General features: G+C 38.3%; 1 protein-coding gene across 1 annotated transcript in view; it reads right to left on the reverse strand.

Moving 5' to 3' along the window:
- Nucleotides 1-12,529, reverse strand: part of SGCD (sarcoglycan delta) — a 763,996-nt gene that overhangs the window by 583,779 nt on the left and 167,688 nt on the right. The gene's annotated exons all lie outside the window — the stretch shown is intronic.

A 12,529-nucleotide genomic window follows, 5' to 3' on the forward strand; every position in this document is an offset into this window, starting at 1 on the left:
CAAGCCTTTAAGACCCCAGATGCTATATCTTTTGATATCCAGGCACCATCAGCTTTCTTCACCACTTTTGCTTATGCACCCATTTTGTCTTCAGCGATCATGTTGGGAAGGTGAGTATCATGAAATGCCAGTTGAATAGAACAAAGTGTTCTTGCATTGAGGGAGTTCTTGAGTGAAGGCCCAAGGTCTACCTGCTACCTTAAACTAAACCTATAAATATATGCATATAGATCTATTTCCCCATCCTCATATATGAATATATTTACATATGTTACTTGCCTGTATTTAGACCTCTATAAATGCCCTTTGCATCCTAGTTCTTTCCTCTATTTCCTTTTACTTTCCTCTTGTCCCACTATTATGCTCGGCTTTCATCTGGGTTTCAGTAATTCTTCTAGGTTACATTGGTCCTGATCAAACCCTACCAGGGCCCTTACAGCCCCCCCTTGCCATTGGTTTTGGATCACTTGTTGTTCCCTTGTCCCTGGGTTTGTTAACACCACTTCATTTCCCCCACCTCCCCCTCTCTCATATCCCCTGAAACTTTCAGTCCCGTTGTTTTCTTTTCCTGATTGTTTATCCAGCCTATCTTATCTAGATAGACCTGCAAAGATGTGCATATTATTAACTTCTGTACATTTCCCAGTATCTTGTCCTACCTTAATCATTTTTACCCCCAATCTCCATCTCATTATAAATTATTGTCCCCTTCACTCAAACCTACCCTCTCACCAGTGACTTCCTCTCCTTTTACCTCCAATCCCTGGTAACCATAACATGTTTCTTTAGTCTGCATTTATATATATATATATATTTTTACAACAGTGATTACATACAAATTTGTCCATTTGTAATTAAATAATTCCACTCAGTATAATGTCCTGTAGGTTCATTCATGCTATGAATGTTTAGCAAATTCATCATTGTTGTGTTAGTCTGGGTAGACTAGAGAAACATATTCAGAGACACTCATATATATGTAAGAGAGAACTTTACATAAAGAAGTAATTCTGCCCCAATAAAACATACCACTCCAGTCCAGATCAAATCCATAAATTCAAGATTAGCCCATAAGTACAATTTTAGCCTATGAATTCCTCTTCAGACTCACACATCACATGCAATGATGCCGAATGCAGGAAGATCACAGGTCAGTGGGTGGAAAATCCGGTGGGTTCAATGTCAGTGGATGTACCTGCAGGGCTCTGCATTCCATCAAATGGCTCCATGTGGCTTGTCAACAGGGAGGTGAAGCAGAGAGAGAGTGTGCCTGCCTCCAGGGAGGAAGACAGGAGTTCCCAGAATCCTCAAGAGAAGGCCATGCCCTCAATAGGTTGGCTATGATCTGATTGACAGGGTAGACTCCACCCCTTTGCTCAAATTGACAGGAGATTATGTAACTACCACATACCATCCCTTGTCAACTTGACACTTCTACACAACTCTTTAGCCATATATGATTTTAAACAAAACAATAATAAAATCATATCTGCACCTAACAGGATAAAACTAAAACCATACAATTCAATATGTGCCAGCCTCGTTTAAACATAATATTCTATAAGTGAAAAAACAACTTTGTTCTATGCCTAACAATTGCAGTTAAGTGGACATCTACATCTTAATTCTATGAATATATCCTCCAACCAATGAAAGTTTGTATGCCAGCCACTTAATGTATTTATCTACCTAATTTTGGGTATCCAATTTCTATACTGCCCACTTATATCAACCCAGTGCTCTGAAAAGACATTCATATTCTTTGATGTGAAGAATCTTCATTCCAATTGGAACCTTGTGAGTCTGCATCCATAAGCAAAGTCAAATCTGGGCAGGCTTTCATACAGTGAGCAGCAACAAGTTCAAAAATCTCTTCATCTCATCTGGTTCTGATCAGCTCAATGTGGACTCCCTCACTTAGCCTATCAGGGTGTCCATTAGCTGTATCACCTTTAGATCATGGGCCCCAGCACAAGTTCTCAACAACTCTAGCCCCTTTGGGCTAGGTCATGAACTTCAGACCAGTCAACCCACTCTGGTCTTCTCCTGTAGTCCCTGTAAACCAGGTCCACGGGGGTCAGTGGGCAGACTCAACTTGTCTCTCTACTGCCGACTTTCTCCCACTTCCACTCAACAAGTGGACCTAGGTGATTACCTCGCAAGCATTTCAGGCTGCCCTGCGCTCCCTTTACCATCCAGTCCTAGAGAAGAGAGTTTCTTCATGGCTCCAATCTTTTGTCCAACTTCGCGCACAAACCACAAGTTCAAAACTAAAAAAAAAAAAAAAGCTTCTCCACCCCCCTCCTTCCTTTCAATCTGTTAAAGCCCCCTAGGCATGTCTCTTCACCTTCGAATGCCCTGAGCACAGAGCTTAGCTTTTTAGAGCCTTGTCTGCAGATGTGTTCTACACCTATTTAAAGATTCAAATTGGTGACTGAAACAGTGAGCTTACAAACTCTCTGTACTTCTCAGTGACCATTTCTACCAATCATTATATCAATAACAGTAGTCAAAAGAAAACAGTATAAACCATGTACAGCCAGATCTGAAACGCGATTCTTAAAACAGACAAGTTCAATCCTTATCTATCTTTATCTTACCATATATACACTCATGTATAAGCCAAGTTTTTCAGCAAATTTTTAAATGCAGTTTTTGTGGTAAAATTAGGTGCCTTGACTGCTAATCTGGTCGGTTTATACTCAAATATATACAGTAATTCTTATCAAAACTATTTCATTGACACAAAACATGGTTTGAGGCCTCTATGGCAGTGGTTCTCAACCTTCCTAATGCCGTAACCCTTTAATACATGAGTTAGTTAGCTTCTTGTGCCAACCTGGCCAATAAACACATGTGAGGTTAATTGAAGGGTGGAACGAGAAATGACTGTGATTCAATGGCATGTTCCTCAAAGAAAGCAGATATAGTAGATAACATGTAAATTTTATTTTAATCCAATTTTTTTTGGCCCAAACTGAAGTTTCACTTGGAATGATCGGATCTTTTCAGACAAATCGAGGTGTTTGGTTGCATTTGGTCCTTGCAGTGATAAATTGAACTCATTCAAGATGGCAACCAAGTAAGCTATTTTCTGCAGTTCACTTTTATCAATGAAAAGTGCCTCAAACTGTGGTCTTGCTTTCCGATTAAGCAATGTTTTGAGTTCATCACGAAGCTCAAAAGCACATTTTAAAACGTTTCCTCTCAATAACCATCTCCCTTCAGTGTGAAATAGCAGAGCATTTTTCGGCACATCCAACTCGTTGCACAGTTGCAAAAGCAGTCGACTGTTTAAAGTGCTCACCTTTACAAAATTGACAGAACTTATTATGCTTTTCATTACTTTTTGTAACTCTTGTGGCAGCATCTTCACTGCTAATATTTGCTGATGAATCATACAGTGAGTCTTGATGACTTTTGGTGACTCATTCAGTACCAAACTCTGAAATCCAGATCAACATCCTAGCATAGCTGGAGCACCATCTGTGTAAACACCACAAACCTTTTCCCAAGAGAGCTTATGCTCTTTCAGAAATGAACCAACTGTGTCAAATACATCACGTGCAGTAGTTGTTGTTTCAAGAGGTTTGCAAAAAAGAAACTCATCTTTCAAGTCACCATCAATAATATACCTCACGTAAACCAGTAACTGTGAACAGTTTGCAATGTCTGTAGATTCATCAAGCTGGATGCTAAATATTGTAGGTGGACCAGATTTAATTTCTGGATTACCTCATCAAGAATATCAGCATACATGTCATCTATTCTTCTGTGGACAGTGTCGTTAGATACGGAAATTGCACTAAATTTCATAACACATTCATCTCCAGTCATAACACGAATAATGTCTTTGGCTGCTGGCAACAGTACATCCTCAGCAATGGTGTGAGGTTTCATGGCTCTGCCAATTCTGAGTACTACTCAAATATGAAGCTTCAATGGCTGATATGTTTTGTTTGTAGTACTTGCCACCAGTGTCAAGTCTGGCTTTCTTGAGTCCATCAGCTTTGCTTCTTAAATAGTTGGTATCCTTGCCGGCAAAACTCAGATGCTTGCTATCAAAATGGTGTTTTAGTTTGTTCACTTTCATAGATTCGGCTGAGAGAACGTCACAACAAATAACACATTGAGGTTTCTCAATTCCTACTGTAATTATTGAGGTAAAACCATACTGTAAAAAATATCCTCACTATATTTTCTTTTCTTAACATTCCTCTCTACATGATCCACTGTAATGGGATGGTTTGCTAATGAAAATAATATATAACAATAGTTTTAATAATGCAAAAGATGATACAAGGCATAATTCAGTCAATACAGTTCATTAAAGTTTCCTATGATTTACCATTCTGTGTTGTTTTTTTTACAAACCTGTTACTACCAAAAGAGGGCAGTAGTTGCATCAACCACAGCTAAATATAAAAAGACTGATCAGCATCCAGATTAAGTTCCCATGGTACAGATTTTTTTTGCAGTAGTTGATGATTTTACAGTACATGATTTTAAATTTACCCAGTAATTAAAAATCATGAAGTGTCGTTTTACCTGCAATACTGCTGCTTTCAACACAGTAGCTATTTTTAACAGAGTAGCTGCTTTTAACACAGCAGCTGCTTTCTACACAATAGCTGCTCTCTACACAGTAGCTGCTCTCTACACATGTGACTGGTCTGCATAAGTACATTATGGTGTCAACTCTGTCATATGCACCTGTATTTGTACAGGGTGTATGTGATGGGGTTGACATGATGAGGTCATCACGCAGGGGACTCACATGTGGGCATATCTGCTGGGCAGACATACCTAGAGACAAATAGAGGAGCAGTATCTCAGTTCCTAAGACCATTGGAAATATGTGCTTTCCGATGGTCTTAGGTGACCCCGGTGAAAGGGTCATTTGACTGCCAAAGAGGTCACGACCCACAGGTTGAGAACCACTGCTCTACTGCATGAAGCAAGGGTGGGGCCTTCTGTCCGTCATTTTGACTTTCTGTCAGCCATTTTGCCCCCTCAGCTCAAAAGCATACATTCATAATATTTATTTTCACCATTTCAAAAAGGAATAACCAAAGAAAATAATTAAAATTTAACTTCCCCTTTTCTTTCCAGAAAACAACTCAGTAAACTGCATGGTCATATCTGACCTCTGGCTAGCCAAAGAAGAAAACTACCACGAGTCAAACAAGCATCCCTTATGCACCTTTATGATTTATTTCTCTAGTATCCCCTGCCTAAGGTACCATAATATGTTAGGGTGGGTAGACTAGAGAAACAAATACAGAAACACTCATATATATGTCGGAGAGAAGTTTATATCAAGAAGTAATTCTGCATCAATAAAACAGCCCAGCCCAGTCCAGATCAAATCTCTAAGTTCAATGTTAGCCCATAGGACTAATATTAGCCCATGAATTCCTCTTCAGACTCACACATCACATGCAATGATGCCATGGTGTCAAATGCAGGAAGATCACATGGCCAGCGGGTGGAAAGTCCTCAAAGGCTTTGGCTACTATCAGTGTGGCTCCATGTGGCTTGTCAACAGGACAGTAAAGCAGAGAGAGCGTGTGCCCTACCTCCAGGGAGGAAGACAAGTTCCCAGAATCCTCAAGAGAAGTCCATGCCCACACAAAGGCATCATTGGCTTTGACCTGGTTAACAGGCTAGACTCCACCCCTCACTCAAGTTTACAGGGTATTATGTAACTGCCAAAATTATTCTTTAACATTTCATAATATTCCATTGTATGTATGTACCACAGTTCACTCATTTTCCCATTAATGTGTACTTACTGGTATTTCTAACTTTTTGCTTTTGTAAATAGTGTTGCAATGACCATTGCTGTGCAAATATCTGTGCTCTGTTCTATTTTTCTATGACATATATTGAGTAGGATTCCTCTGCCTTATGGTATACAGTTCTATTGCACAATTTGCAGTCTATCAGCAGTGTATGAAGGGTTGAGTCTATCCACACTCTTGACAGCATGTTTTGAGCTTTACTATTAATTCTGGCTTGATATAATATTTCACAGATGTTTTGCTTTGTACCTCTTCATTTTTCCTATGTTTGTTAGCTACCTGAATGTCCTATTTTCTGCTTTGTAATTGAAGTATTGCCTTTTTTGTTTAAACATTTTATAAATGTTAGAGATTAGTCTCATATCTGGTAAGATATTGTCAAAATGTTTTTTCCAGTCTGTAAACTCTCTTTTTGCACTTTTGGTTAACTACCTGTGTTAATCAGGATTCTTTAGAGAAACAAAACCAGGACACTTAGGATTAGGATAAGTTTATACAATGAAAAGGAATATAAAGACTAATTAGCCCACAGAGCAGTACAGAGGGCTCAGTGCAATTCACTTTCACTGAACAGTTATTATACTGATGGTCTTTCAACTCACAGGGGTTGCTGCTTGAAGGTCAAAAAAGCAGGCAGCAGAGTCAGGCAAGACAGGTTGAATTGGTCTGAAGGCAACAGACAGCAGGCTGGGGAAGTAACAGTCAGTAGCATGGGGGCATAGCAAAGCAGGCCCCGTGGGATCTCTCGTGCCATCGATATACTCAAGTCTACACGATTCACCAAAGGAGCAACAAGATCCAGGGGTTGGCCCACAGGTAGTGCAGCACATGGTCAAAGCAGTAGCGTGCTGGTCTGATCACCAAAGAGAAAGAGAGAAGGGAGCCAGCCTTGGAAAGCCATGTATCTCATCGCCCTCCAATCAAGCTGTGACCTGATTAAACTCTGCCCATGCGTGCCTATGGAAGCCTAGATGGCACAATAAACTGAGTATCACACTTTCTGTGGTATTTATTCTCCTTTATGCACAGAAGTACTTAAACGTTTTGTGAGGTCTCAGTCCTCTAGTGTCTCTTCCTTTTGCGTCTGATAATGTAATGTAACATTAGGGAGCTTCCAACGGTTCTCCTTTTTTAATTGATGATCTTTACAGACTCAGTTTTTACTTTTAAGTTTTGATCCATCTTGAATTCATTTTCTGTATACAGTGTAAGATATGGGTCCTATTTCATTCTTCTGCAATTGTATATCCAATTTTCCAGTACCATTTCTGAAAGAGACTATCTTTTCCTCATTTAAGGTATTACAAACGTACAGTCATTGAGTTGATTTTGATTCATAACTATGAGTGAATTGAATTACTTCGAGTTTCTCAATTCTGCTCCACTGATCTACGTGTCTGTCACTGTACCAGTAACGGCCTATTTTGTTGATTGTTCCTGTATTGTATGTTTGCTTTTAGATCTGAAAGTTGAGAGCCCTCCTATTTTGTTCTGTTTCCTTATTTATTTATCTGGATTTTTTCTTTTCATAAATTGGTGATTATTTTTTGTGTCTCTTTAAAGAATGAGGCTTGAATTATTATCAAATTATATCTGTAAATTGCTTTAAATATTGGCATTTTCACAATGACAAGTCTTCCTATGTATGAACATGGTATAGTCTTCTATTTACATGTCTCTTGATTTATTCTAGTAATGGTGTGTACTTTTCTTTGTACAAATATTTTGTGTTTCTGATTATATTTGTCCCTATGTGCTTCATATTTTTGGTGGTTATGTTAAATGGCATTATTTTTCTGATTTCCTTTTCAAAATTATCTTTGTTAGTATAAAGGAATCTGACTCATTTCTGTATGTTTTTTCTTGCATCCTGCCATCTTTCAAATAATACCAATAATTTTCAAATAGTGCCAAGAATGTTGGGGATTTTTCCATATGTAGGATCATGTCATCTACCACTAAAGAGTTTTGCTTCTTCTTTGCCAAGTTGGATGTTTTGAATTTTCCTTTTTTGCCCTAAAACTTAGTAAGATTTCAAGTACTATATTGAATAGAACTATAAAGGACATCCATGTCTAGTTCCCTTTTGCAAGGGGAATGTGAGCAATTTGTTTTGATAGTAATGTTGACCATTGGTTTTGTATATATGCCCTTAATTATGTTAGGAATATTATGCTCTATTTATAAGTTGTTAAATGCCTTTTATCTGGAGTGGGTATTGGATTTTTTCAGGTGAATTTTCTGCATCAATCAACATGATCATGTGACTTGTTTTAAGTTTATATGATGGATTGTACTATTATTTTCTAAGTCGAATCACACTCCCATACCTGGCAAGAAATTTACTTGGTCATGATGTATTATTTTTTATTGATTTATTGTTGGATTCTATTGGCTAGGATCTTGTTGAGAATTATTATATTTATGATCATTAGGTATATTGGTTTATTATTTTCTTTTTAAATAATACCATTGCCTGGATTTGATGTCAGGATCATGTTACCTTCACAGGGCGAATGTGGAAGTCCTCCATCCTTTTATATATTCGGGAACAGTTTGAATGGGACTGACATCAGCTCTTTTTTTAACTTTTAACATTCAGTAGAATGCCCAAGTAAGGCTATTCGGGGGCTAGGACATTTTTGTTTGGGCAGATCCTTTTAATGGCATGGTTAGCTTGTTTGTCATGGATCTGTGGAGCCTTTATACTTCAGCCTATGTTAGTTTAGGTTGGCAGTGTGCGTTAGGATTTTTCCCCTTCCTACTGGGCTTTCAAATTTGGTGGAGAACAATTGGTCTTAGTACTCTCATAATTGTAGATTTTAGTTCTACTGGTTTTGTTGTGCTGCTGCCCATTTAATTTCTTTTATTATTTGTATCTTATTTTCCTTATAGTGGTCAGAGTTTTCAGTTTTATTGATCCTTTCAATGAACCAATTTGTTGTCTTGTTGATTCATTCTATTGCTTTATTCTTTCATTTGTTTCTATTCTAATTGTTCTATTATCTTGTTTCTTTTGATAGCTTTTCCATAATTGATAGAGCGGTTGGGTTAAGGTGTTGATTCTGGTCCTTTATTAATTTTGATGTGTGCATTTATTGTTTTCAAATGGTGTCTGAGTTCTTCTTTTTGTTGCATCCCAAAGGTTTTGGTACTTTGTGTTTCATTCTTGTTTGAAATGTGGAAAGCAGAATAAAACAGTACAAAGCAGTGGAAGGTAAGAAAAGAAGCAAAGGAGAAAATTAGAGCAGGGGCAGGATTCAGAGAGGGGAAACTTGTGTATCTCAGAGCATGAGGTATGGGTTGGTATCCTCTGCTTTCCAAGTAGTTCATGGGCTGGCAGGGCTGGGGAGGTGGGTGGGTTTGGGGACCTTCAATTCTAGATGGAATGCCTGCCAGCCAACCAGCTGTCCGGGGTCTAGGTACCTGGTTTGGAAGAGCTCCTCATAAGCTCAGATGGTGGCTGATGTCAAAATCCTTGTTCCTAGAAGGAACTAGTTTGAGCCCTCGGGTAGCTAGGAGCAGAATAACTAGGTATGGAAAGAGTAGTTGCAGAACATGGATGACCAGGAACCTGGAAGTAAACATTTATGGGTTTATTGAGACAGTTCATGTGCCTCCAGACTTGGGGGTCAGGGTGCCACACCCAGTGCCATGTCTACATGTGTGTGGCTCCATCTGCAGGCTGACTAAGGGCTGTGCAGGAGGGTGGATCCCTACAAAGTCACAGAGGAAGTGGCACTTTCTGGTGCAGGCGTGGCAGAGTGATACTACAATGGATACTGTCATACTGTAATCCTAAACAGTTATGCTACTTACACTCACACTAGAAATATACAAGAGCTCTCATGAGGCTATATCCTTGCCAATGTTTGGTATGGTAGTCTTACATTTTGGGTGTCTTATGTTCTCTCATTGTGGTTTTAGATTTTGTTTCTGTTACGTATTTTTAATATTGGCTATGTTAACAATACCCATTTCTCATTTAGATAGCTTCTTGTTAAAAACCTGCTACATTAATTTTGCCCCTGTTTCTCTTAGTTCGCCTAGTTGTTGTTTTGCTTTTTCTTTGAGTTCTAGGAATTCTTTATATATTGGGAATATAAGCCCTTTTTTTGTTTAAATGTATTGAGAATTACATCCTTCTCTCTGGGGTTTACTTTTGCTTTCTCTAAATTGTGTCTTTTGAAATATTCTGATTCACTCTTTTTAAAAAGAACATTGTCTCTCATGATTGTTTATTATTTTTAAACTTGTAACTGTATTTGTTTCATTTCATTTTGTTATGGCAAACATATATACCCATAGATTACTGGCCATTAGATTACCATATATATTGTTATCAAATTCATTTTTTACTCATCAATTATGACCACTTATCTTGGTACAATTGGCTGAATCATAAAGAAAGCTTATTCTTTGAGTTATAAAAAATCTGTTTTTTCTTGCTTGCAAAAGTCTTCCAGTGAAAAGGATGATTATTGGAGAATTGTATTCAGAACACTACATGATAGATCTGGGATAACTAAGCCTCTTTTAGTTCTTTGACTTAGTTTACTGGGTATATTTCTCTTATCAGAGGGGCCTAACTCAGAGCACAGGCTGCTAACTGAATGACAGGAGGTGGGAGTCCAGTTGGTGATACTGCAGAAGAAAGCCCATGGCTTATGAGCTCCCTCACTCTGCGGCTACTAGAAATGGATGGTACCAGGCTACCATTATTGAACATTTTGATTAGGAAAAGAACCACTAAGTCTTCATCAAAAGAAGGAAAATTTAGAAATGTGACTTGAAATTCTTACAGGAAACTAGGAAACCCTGGATCTTTTCCCTTGAACTTTAAAACTTTAAGACACTATTATACCATCTTTAAATAACAGTGTAGACCAGTACATAATATTTGCCTTGAGCACTGTACCCTTTTAAATAATAACCTACATGAGACCACACTGGCAACAGTAACCCTAATGCCCAGATGAAAATATTAAGGGCCACAGAGCCCAAGTTAATGGTGATGAAACAATATGGGCAGAAATAGTGAGAATAGAGACATATGTGAAATACAGAACTATGGTCAATGAACTGTATATGTAAAAACTGCTGAATGAGCAGATATTTTCATTAACAAAGCAAAACTAACAACAACAAACTGGTATTATTGGCTCTTCTAACCAGTTGCTACCGAGTCAGTCCCAGCTCACGGAGATCCCTGAGTATCAGAGAAGAATTGTACTTTATTGGGTTTTCAATATCTGTTTGGGTTTTTCCCCCAAAATAGAATGTCAGGCTTTCTTCCAAGGTATACTTTTTCTATATGTAATCATTTTATTGGGGGCTCATACATCTCTTATCACAATACATACACGCATCTATTGGGTCAAGCGTATTTGTGCATTTGTTGCCATCATCATTTTCAAAACATTTTCTTTCTACTTGAGTCCTTGGTATCAGCTCCTCACTTTTTCCCTCCCTCCCAAACCCTTGATAATTTTTAAATTACTATGTTTTCATATCCTACACAGACCAATGTCTCCCCTCATCCACTTTTCTGTTGTCTGTCCCCCAGGGAGGGGGTTATATGTAGATCATTACGATCGGTTCCCCCCAAGGTATACTTAAACCGCCAATCTTTCTGTTAGCCACTCAATATAATAGCTATTTGCACCGCCCAGGAGTTCCTAATACTTTACTAGAGTCTTTGAAATAGTAATACCACATAAAGGTATAATTTTGTGTTAGTCTGCAACTGCTATGACTTCGAATGGCTTCCAATAGTACTCTAGTAAGCAAAGGCTAGGAGCCCTCGTGGTTACATGTTGGGCTGCGATCCACAAGGTTGGTAGTTCGAAACCACCAGTCACTCCATGGGAGAAAGACAAGGCTATCTACTCCTGCCAACAGTTACACTTTTAGAAACTCAAAGAGGCAATACTAGCCCATACAATAGGGTCACTATGAGTTAGCATTGGCTCAATGGAAGTGAATTGAATAAGATTTAAGCAATACCATAGGATAAAAGTGCTTTAGCTTCTTGGACTATAGCATTTACTAGATACTTATTAATTTAAATATTCTTCTTATTCTTATTAAACTAAGACATTACATGCATATTTAAGATAAACTACTAGATTTCAAAGAAATTTCCTGCTTGCTGGAAGATTGCTTGAGGCTAAATATGAGTCTCCTGGGGTCCCCTACTGTTTTTCTCTGCCATTAGGGTTTCTTTAGAAGAAAAGTTTGAGTAACATTTGCGTTTTAAAATATTAATAATAGGAAAGGTCCAAAAAGTAATTCTATTTCCCAACATTTAAAATTTATTCTCATATTTTTTGGCCATTATTTTATTTGAAAGAGGGGAAAGGACAGAAATAATCTGGAGGCAAATACCAGCTCTGGGTACAGTCATCATCATTTGCTGTCTTCCATTACCTATGCTCACATGAATCTCCGATGCCGTTGTGTTGGCGCTGACCTGCACAATCCCGTGTGTCAGAGTAGAGCTGTCCTACCAAGAGTTTTCAGTGGCTGATTTTTTCGAAGTAAATCATCAAACCTTTCTTTTGAGACACCACTGAGTGTATGCAAACCTTTGACCACTTGGTTAGCAGCTGAGTGTGTTGAATATTTCAACATCCGAACTCAAAAACTCACCATCACGAAGTCAGCCATGACCCACAGTGACCCTAAAGGACAGAGCAGAGCAGCCTCTGTGGCTTTCTGAGGCT

The sequence above is a fragment of the Echinops telfairi genome, unplaced genomic scaffold (assembly GCF_000313985.2).
Source record: "Echinops telfairi isolate 266 unplaced genomic scaffold, ASM31398v2 ScPeMD7_7469;HRSCAF=8507_0, whole genome shotgun sequence".
Lineage (NCBI taxonomy): Eukaryota > Metazoa > Chordata > Mammalia > Afrosoricida > Tenrecidae > Echinops > Echinops telfairi.